The following is an 8510-nucleotide window of genomic DNA, read 5'->3' on the forward strand; positions in this document are numbered from 1 at the left end:
GCCCATGGTCAGTGGCTGCTGTAAATAAAGGAGCAGAATTGACTTGTTTTCTGGAGGCCAGCATCCTTGTCTTCTGAGTGATTTGCCATGTGACTGCTTATTTGTATTCCCAAGGACACAGAAACTTGCTTTGTAAATTTTTCTGATACCTATGACAGCAACTGTGTTTTCCAACTTGTGTTGGTAGTGAGGCCAAATCATGCACGTGTCCACTTTATTGAATTAACATACTTGGGGAAGCGTATGTGTCTTCCAAGCCTGAAGCGCAATAAAATAATGCCAAGCTCTCCTTCCCCGACATCTATTTACTCCTTCAGTAACTTCTGAAAGACCTCTCTGTTCCATTTAGCTTTTAGCCTATAATGCTTGGCCACGCAGTCCTTCATATTATGGCAGGGAGGAAGAGTAGTCTTGAGGGAAAGTGTGGGTCTGCAAATGAGAGCTGGGAATGGAACCCAGATTTCCCTTCACAGATTCCCTGTTTAGGCTTGGGCAAGTCACCTAAATTCCCTCTACTTTGGTTTCTTTATGTGCAATAATACTCCCCTACCTCCTGAGGGGGGTCAAGCGTGTTAATTTCCTAATGCTTACACAGGGTAGAGAGACAACGGTCATTGCATAAATACAAAGAGCTTTTATCAAGGATTGGACTCTTCTCAGTGGCAATAATAATGACTTGAAGCATTGCCAGCCCTGAATGCTGAAAAACCAAGAACCAGGGCCCCAAAAATCATGAAGCTGGCTTAAAATCATGATCTATTACAAAAATAATATATTTGGTGGTTTTTCTTATTTGCCATCTGGTTTCTGAGTCTTAAGAGTGCACTTGAGTCACATTTGTAGCTTTTCTCTGCAACCATGAATGCCAGAAACTTGGGGACGGGATGTTAAATGAAAACTGAGATCCTCACACCATCATTTGACTCCAGGAACAGAGGATTTAAGAAAAAAACACCAAATATTGTGAGACCCGCAATAAAACTGTGAGGGGGCAACACTATAATTGTATCCATTCATACCTTTAGCTTATAAGCTCCTCTGGGCAGAGACTCTGATATTTACTTATAATAAAATACACAGGATCAGTGAGGTCACACCCTTCCAAATGCAGGAGGCAGGCTCCCCAGTACAGAATGTATCATCTATGTAAGAAAGGCCGTGTCTACACTAGCAAGCTTACAGTGGCATAGCTGTACCAATGCAAATGCGCTACTATAAGATCGCTCATGTAGCTGCTCTATGCTGACGGAGAGAGCACGCCCGTCGCCATAATAAAACTACCTCAATGAGCAGCAGTAGCTATTTGGCAGAAGACGCTCTCCTGTCACCATAGTGCTGTGCACACTATCGCTTATGCCAGCAAAACTTACGTCATTCAGGGGGGTGTTTTTTCCACACCCCTGAGCAATGTAAGTTTTGCCAATACTTAGTTTGTTCAGAAAGTGGTAGGCTCTTGCCACCCAGCCCTAGTACAAATGTAGGAATCCGTTGACTGTTAATCCATCAGTAAATGTAACAGAGTAAAATGTCTTGAAGCCTGCCTAACTCAGCAATGCAGGAAACCTTTCCAGTAATGAATTTTCAATGAAACGTTTTCTAATTATAGAAAATTATTTTTGCAAACGTTTTCTTGGAAGGGACTCTGAAGCTATGCCTGAAAAGGTGGAAGGGTGGGATGCAGACAGTGCCTGGAAAAAAAATCCAATTACATGCAAAACGTATTTATTATCAGACTAGAAAGCAAGCCAAAAACCTGGTGCTGCTTTCTGGGCAGACTGTATTAAGGCTTTGTTTTAGATGTGGCCCCTTAACTGTTTCTTACAACTATCTTTAAGTGAAGGTTGAATTCACACATCAGTTTGAATGAATTTTTAACTCAACCCGTAACAAAGTTTCACCCAGTTCATAACTATATATATATACAGGAGACAAGGATCCAGGTCTGGGTCAGATATCAGACACTCCAGGACTTGGATCTAGGGGTTTGGTTTGGCCTTTAGAGAGACTGGGAGCTAGTCATAATATTTGTATTGAAATCCAAATAAGAACTTACCCAAGCACCCTTAGGGTATGTCTATACTGGAAAATTCAAACACTGCCGCAGAAACGCTCCCAGGGCAGCGCTTTGAAGTGCGAGTGTGGTCGCATGCAAGCGCTCAGAGAGAGCTCTCCCAGCGCTCCTGGTATTCCACCTCCACGAGGGGATTAGCTCTGAGCGCTGGGAGCCTGTCTACACTAGCACTTTAAAGCGCTCAGAATTGCTGCGCTCGGGGGGTTCTTTTTCACCCCCCTGAGCCAGCAATTAGAGCGCTATAAAATGTAAGTGTAGACATACCCTCAGACTCTGGAGAAACTTGGATCCAATTCTGATCTATATAGATTGGATCCATCTCCAGCTTCCCCATTTGAAATAAAGGGGAGTTTAGGTAATACAATATGGGTACTGTTTATGTGCGTAGGTAGCATTGTCTTCCTGGCTCTTGTGCTTAGCAGAAGAATTTAATTAGAAACTAACTGTGAAACACCCCAACAATGGTTATTATAATTAAGTATAACTCTCTCTCTCTCTCTCTCTCTCTCTCTCTCTGTGTGTATGTATGTGTATAATATATTAATATCAGGGGTTCTCAAACTGGGGGTTGGAACTCCTCAGGGGGTCACAAGGTTATTATATGGGGGGTCATGAGCTGTCAGCCTCATCCTAAACCCCGCTTTGCCTCCAGCACTTAAAATGGTGTTAAATATATAAAAAGATGTTTTAATTTATAAAGGGGGGGTTGCACTCAGAGGCTTGCCATGTGAAAGGGGTCACCAGTACAAAAGTTTGAGAACCGCTATATATATATATATATATATATATGGAGAGGGGGAGAGAGAGAGAGATAGATGTATATGATTCATAATAAGCAGCTTTAATGAATGTTTGCTGAGTACTATAGATAAACAGGAGTTATTCTTATTTTTAAAAATACAGTGTTTACAGTATTAACTCCAAACAATGCAATAGCTCTATTGTAAACTGTAGTGTTGTGGACCATTGCTGTGAAGTACTGTGGTACTTTTTAAAATATAGTGCAGCCTTGATTACCTGAATCTCATGGAGGGCACAGAATAAATTTGGGTTATGAAAGTTTCAGATAATAGAAGGCACTGACAATACAAGTAAATAGATATTGTGGAACATACACCTGTTTTGGATAGCAGAGAGTTTGGGATAAATGTGATTCAGATGATAGTGCCAGGTTTGGAACCCTATTTCCATGCAATCTCTTAGCAAACCCCTGAATGCAGCTTCCAGGTATCTCATTGTGATTGCTCTTTATTACACCAGCTAAGAATTAAAGATTGGTCACTTCTTTTTAAAGTCCGTTAAGGTAATTATACCACCATCTTTTTAGCTGCTGAGGAATTTACCATTCAAGTAGATAGTGCCCTGCTTCACTTGAGCTGTTTAACAGTCCAACAATATCACATTACCCAGATTGTATAAAGAGTATGAATGATTTCCGCTCACAGATATCTAATGGAGGTATCTCCTTACAAAGCCCCTACTTCAGGCCAGCTGAATGCCTTAGCAGTGCCTCAGAAATCCCACAGCCCTAATCCCTTTAGCAACAAAGATCTGTTTCTTTGCTTAGCATGAAGTAGGCCTCAGAGGCCTGTGTGTGCCTTGGCCTGTAGGCCAGAAGCCTCCTGTTTACAATTTCCCTATTCCTGTTTTTAATGTTGTTCTGAAAGCAGCCACAAAGGGCTAGTTTTGTCCAGCAGGAACAAGGGAGCTATTAGAGAAGGACGGAGGAAGGAAGGAAGGGAGATCCAAAAGGAGCAGCCCAGGAGGGATTAGCATACACAGCTGTTCCCTTAGGGAGAGGAGCTTTATGCTTTTTTATAATTTCCCTCTCATTTACATTTTACAATATCTTGTTTCCTTGTCTGTGACTCTCCGTTTCTTCAGTATCATCCACCCATTTTATTGGATTTTTTTTTAAAAGGCATATTTAACCATTGTACTTTTGGGCTGCTAGGTTAAAGCTTGCAGTTTATATCAGTTGTGCCTCGGCTTTTTAAGCTGTCTTGCTTTTATTGCTCACACCATATCTGTGCCTCTTCCGACAGGCCTGCTCTCCCCACTGAGGAGGAACAGTCCCATATATGTATGTATTTATTTATTATAAAACAAAATGCAATGGAGCTTCGCCAGTTCATGCTAATGATGGGGAGACCCACTGCTGAATATTGCCATTTAGTAAGTAAACAACCCAACAAACAGATCTAGGTTTCTGCACCACTTTATCGGCTTTGTTCTTGTATTCAGCGAGGATAGATCAGTTCACTATTTATAATACCGATAGCTAATTGGTACTGTAATTTGCAAAAAAGTGATGAAACCTTAGTTATTAATATGACACCTCACTACAAATCTTTGCCCTTAAATCTTTGCTGAGGAGTAGGGAGAAACCACTGCTTTTGTGTGTGCAATGTGCCATTTTTGTGTGGAGTTTGTTAAAAAGCTCACCAGCAGCATTTTTTACAATTTTTTCATTCTTTCCATCCAAAATGCTCGCCCAAGACCCTGATCCTGCAAATGCTTAGGCATGTGTTTAACACTGAGTACAGGAACAGTCCTATAGGTTAAAACGGGACTATTCTGCATGATTAGAGTAACGCATGTGTGTAATGTTTGCAGGATCAAGGTCCTATTCCACTGGATTTCAATGGGAGTTATGAGATGTATCTCTAAATTTTCTCCCCAAATGCCCATGTTTACAGTGGTCAAATGTTGGCAATTATGAGTGACTGTCTTTCTGTAAAAGTCATAGCGAGGTGCATTCATGTACTTACTGTAGCTTACAAAACGATTTTCATGTACATCTATGATCATTCATGCTAAGCATCTTAACTATATATATTTTTATTTAAACTAAATTAATATAACAGCAGCTGTTTTCCTAGTCATAAGAGGAGAACTCGTGTATCTGACCACATATTTTTATGACTTTTCATATTGGTTATTTTCAGTGCATTGTGAACAGCCTGAATTTCTTTTGTGAAAGCTACAGCTGACTCTTCCAAATAATGAAGTTTCTTTTTTTCTTTTTTCCATAGAAGAACTTTTAACATGGGCTTGATCGAAAGCCCATTGAAGTCAATAAAAAGAATGTTCGCTGTATCCAGAATTGCAGTCCACTCATGGCAATACACAGGAATAAATCAGGGCTTGAATTGTACTTCAAAAACTATGGTGTTTCACTATATCTTAACTCAATGTAAGAGTTCCCACTGAATGTCTACAACTTTGCATGGAACTTCTTTAAAAGGTCTTTGAACTTAAAATATTAAGTTGCTTTTAAGGCACTGCATCACAGAGCATGTTGGAATCAAATGCTGGTCGCAAAGTTTGCATGTACTCAGGATTGTTCAATGCTTTTACATTTAACTTGCTTTTGTGGAAATATCATTAATGTATCTAATACAAGCAGAGTGTTTTGTTTTCTTTAATAGGACTTGAGTAACAGAGAGCTAGGCTGTGATGAACATTCTCCCGATTCACTCGGGGACATCCAGTCTAAACCCTTCCTTCCTGCCCAAAGTGGAATTATCATTAACTCGTAACTAGTTTTCAAGAGGAACATTTTTTGTAGGCTGTGGAGTTCTGCCAAGAATTTTTACAAATTAAAATAGTCTAAACCAGAGGCCAACAAAAATGCACTTACTCTATACAGGTTAGCCAAGGCCGCGTACCACAAGCACAGCAACACAGCCTGAGTTATCCCTTCTAGAACTGGCTGGTGAAAACACTTTCTAAAAAGCCACAATTGCAGCTACTCTTATTACTCATAATATCCTTCACAGAGAGGAACTTGAAAATAATTCTTTAGAGAACCTAAGCTTCAAGAACCCCCGGTAGACTTATTTTTTGTGCAGTGCAGGTTTCCTTTGTAGGATTATAGACCTGAGACTATGATTATTGTGTTGATGAGAGTGAGCATTTTCTCAATCTTTATTTGCCTATGAAAAAATAATAACAAAAGGAGTAAAGCCTTTGATTTTTCTTTTCTTGTGGAAATGAATGGTTCAGCAATATTATTTAACTTGCTCATCCAGGCAGAGAGAGATTCCTTTCTGTTTTCACCATGTATTTATTAATCTAAAAAATATTATATATATCCATGTATGCATGTAAAGTAAACTCAAACAGTATATTTTAGATTCTACTGGAGCTGAATGTCAAAGCAATGGTTTGTAGATGTATGACTGTATTTATATATGTTGGGATTTTCAGTGTGTTGATCCTAAGGGAGTTACGTGCTGAACTCACATTCAGTTTCAGTGACAGAGTCCCTTAGTCCCTTGGGCTTCTATGAAATGTTAAACCTTAATTTATATTTCTCAAATGATAGTACGTCTGTTGCATTTGCATGCTAACACAGATTATGATAAATGGAAAAGCTAATTTATAAACAATGTCACAATTTTAGGACCTAGGCTGAAAACATGATCTGATTGAAATCAACTGCAAAAATCCTATTGATTTCAATGGAACCATCCAGTATTTCACCCCTAGTATCTCAGGACATTTTTGGAGATAATAGTGATTGCGGTGTATCCCAGCTCTGAATCTTTCCTTTCCAATGATATAATGCACCCATTTCTAGTGCTGTTAGGTCACAATTAACTGGAGCTTTTACCTAGCATTGGTATGGGACTGAAAATTGCCCATCTTGCACCTCAGACTAGTGTAATCCTGGTGGGAAATTTCACATTTGGTGGGGAAAGAAGCAAATAGTTTTCTAGCACAGTTGTTTTTTTTTTTTTTTTTTTAAAGATGGCTCTTTGAATTTTCTCAGGAGGTTGGAAGTAGACCCAGTTGAGATGGACCTGGGGCAGAGTGCATTCTCCCTAGCCCATGTTTAGAATTTTTAGCCCAGATTACACTGGTGGATACACTAAAAATATGACACAATGGAGTACTGGTAAGAAACTGATCTTTATTTACTGGCACCCAGTCACTTGGCATAGATCAGGGTTACAAAAGGTTCTATCCCTGTCACATGGCAGGGGTCATTACCCAATCGCTCCAGTGGCTTCTCTGACAGTCTGAGTTACAGGACTGACAATATTCAGTACTGCATTAGCGACTAGTTTAAGATCTCATCATTTAAATTGCATAATTTTTGTAATAATAATTTGTAGATCTTTTTACTGCAATAAATGCTCTGCTGTTTTACATGGACTAAGATTTAATTTTATCTAGGACAGAGGGTAATATAACCTTTTTTAACCAGTATATTTTTCATTTATATTTCATGCTCTGAAATACAATGTTGACATAAATAATTTTAAATCCTACTAGGTAGCTTCAATATAATCTTTTTCTCTTCATTCACATTCTACAAAACTGGGAAGTTATTTTTCTTCCTGAGATGTAGGTAACTGTACTATATCCAAAGAGACTTAACTTGTCCTGAGCAAAGGCATTTCAGATAGTCAATAAGCATTAAAGAATAGATACTTTTTGTGACATCTGGACCTCTTTTCTGGGTGTCTATGATCAGGGTGAAGATAATACGAAGGGTCATGAAACTCTAAGAGCCAGATTCTCTGGGCTGTTAAGTTTGTGGAGCAAAAGCTAACCATCCCAGAGGTGTCTGCATTTAGATTATGGGTGAAATAATCCCTGTGCACACCATAATATGCACCATCTTGATACATGCGAGGGCTGCTGCTTAAATCAAGAGAGATCTAAGTGTATATTCTCCCTATGTAGGAGAAAACTGGAAGAGATGGATCTGCCATCTCCTGTACCACCCTGGGGTAAGGGAAAAATGGTGTGAGGCCACGGGCAGATGAGGATAGCGAAGGGGCACAGTGGAATAAAATTGCATTACCTCTGCATTATCATCCTCTGCTGGTGTGAGGTTCCTGGCAGTGGCATGTTAGAGCTGATCTCTTGCAGTTCCAGCTTGTGCCAGGACCAGGCAGTTTGGGATCAGGGGTCCAGAAGCAGAGATTGGGAGTTGCTAAGTACTTTGCAAGAACTAGCTTTTAATAATAGTGATTAGATTTTTTATTTACCATGATGCCTTTATATGTGAGAAATGGATATTTCTTTAAGTTTGATAAACATTTGTACTGTCCTAACCATTCTTACTCATGCTGGGTTAACTCTCCTGGTTCCAGTGAACCTTTCTGCTCATTTTGATGCTCCTGCATCTAGCTTCACTCTTGAGTGTCAGGTTCATATGAATCCGAGAGAGCTCGGCGCTGTAGATTCAGACACAGATCTGGAGCATCTGGCTCCAGACTTCTAGTGCAAGGACATCATTATAAAAAGCATGACTGGCTGTGGAATAAGTATCTGGGTCCTGGCCACCTTGCAGCTTTGGGGTGTTTGGATCCAGAGGTTTGGTTTGACCCATTTCTAGGATGAAACTGAAGTTTCTCTGTAAAACTCAAATAAAACCAGTGAGGCTTGTGAAATGGTGAATTTTGATAGCTTGGCTAAGAAA

The sequence above is a fragment of the Gopherus evgoodei genome, chromosome 8 (assembly GCF_007399415.2).
Source record: "Gopherus evgoodei ecotype Sinaloan lineage chromosome 8, rGopEvg1_v1.p, whole genome shotgun sequence".
NCBI classification, from domain to species: Eukaryota; Metazoa; Chordata; order Testudines; family Testudinidae; genus Gopherus; species Gopherus evgoodei.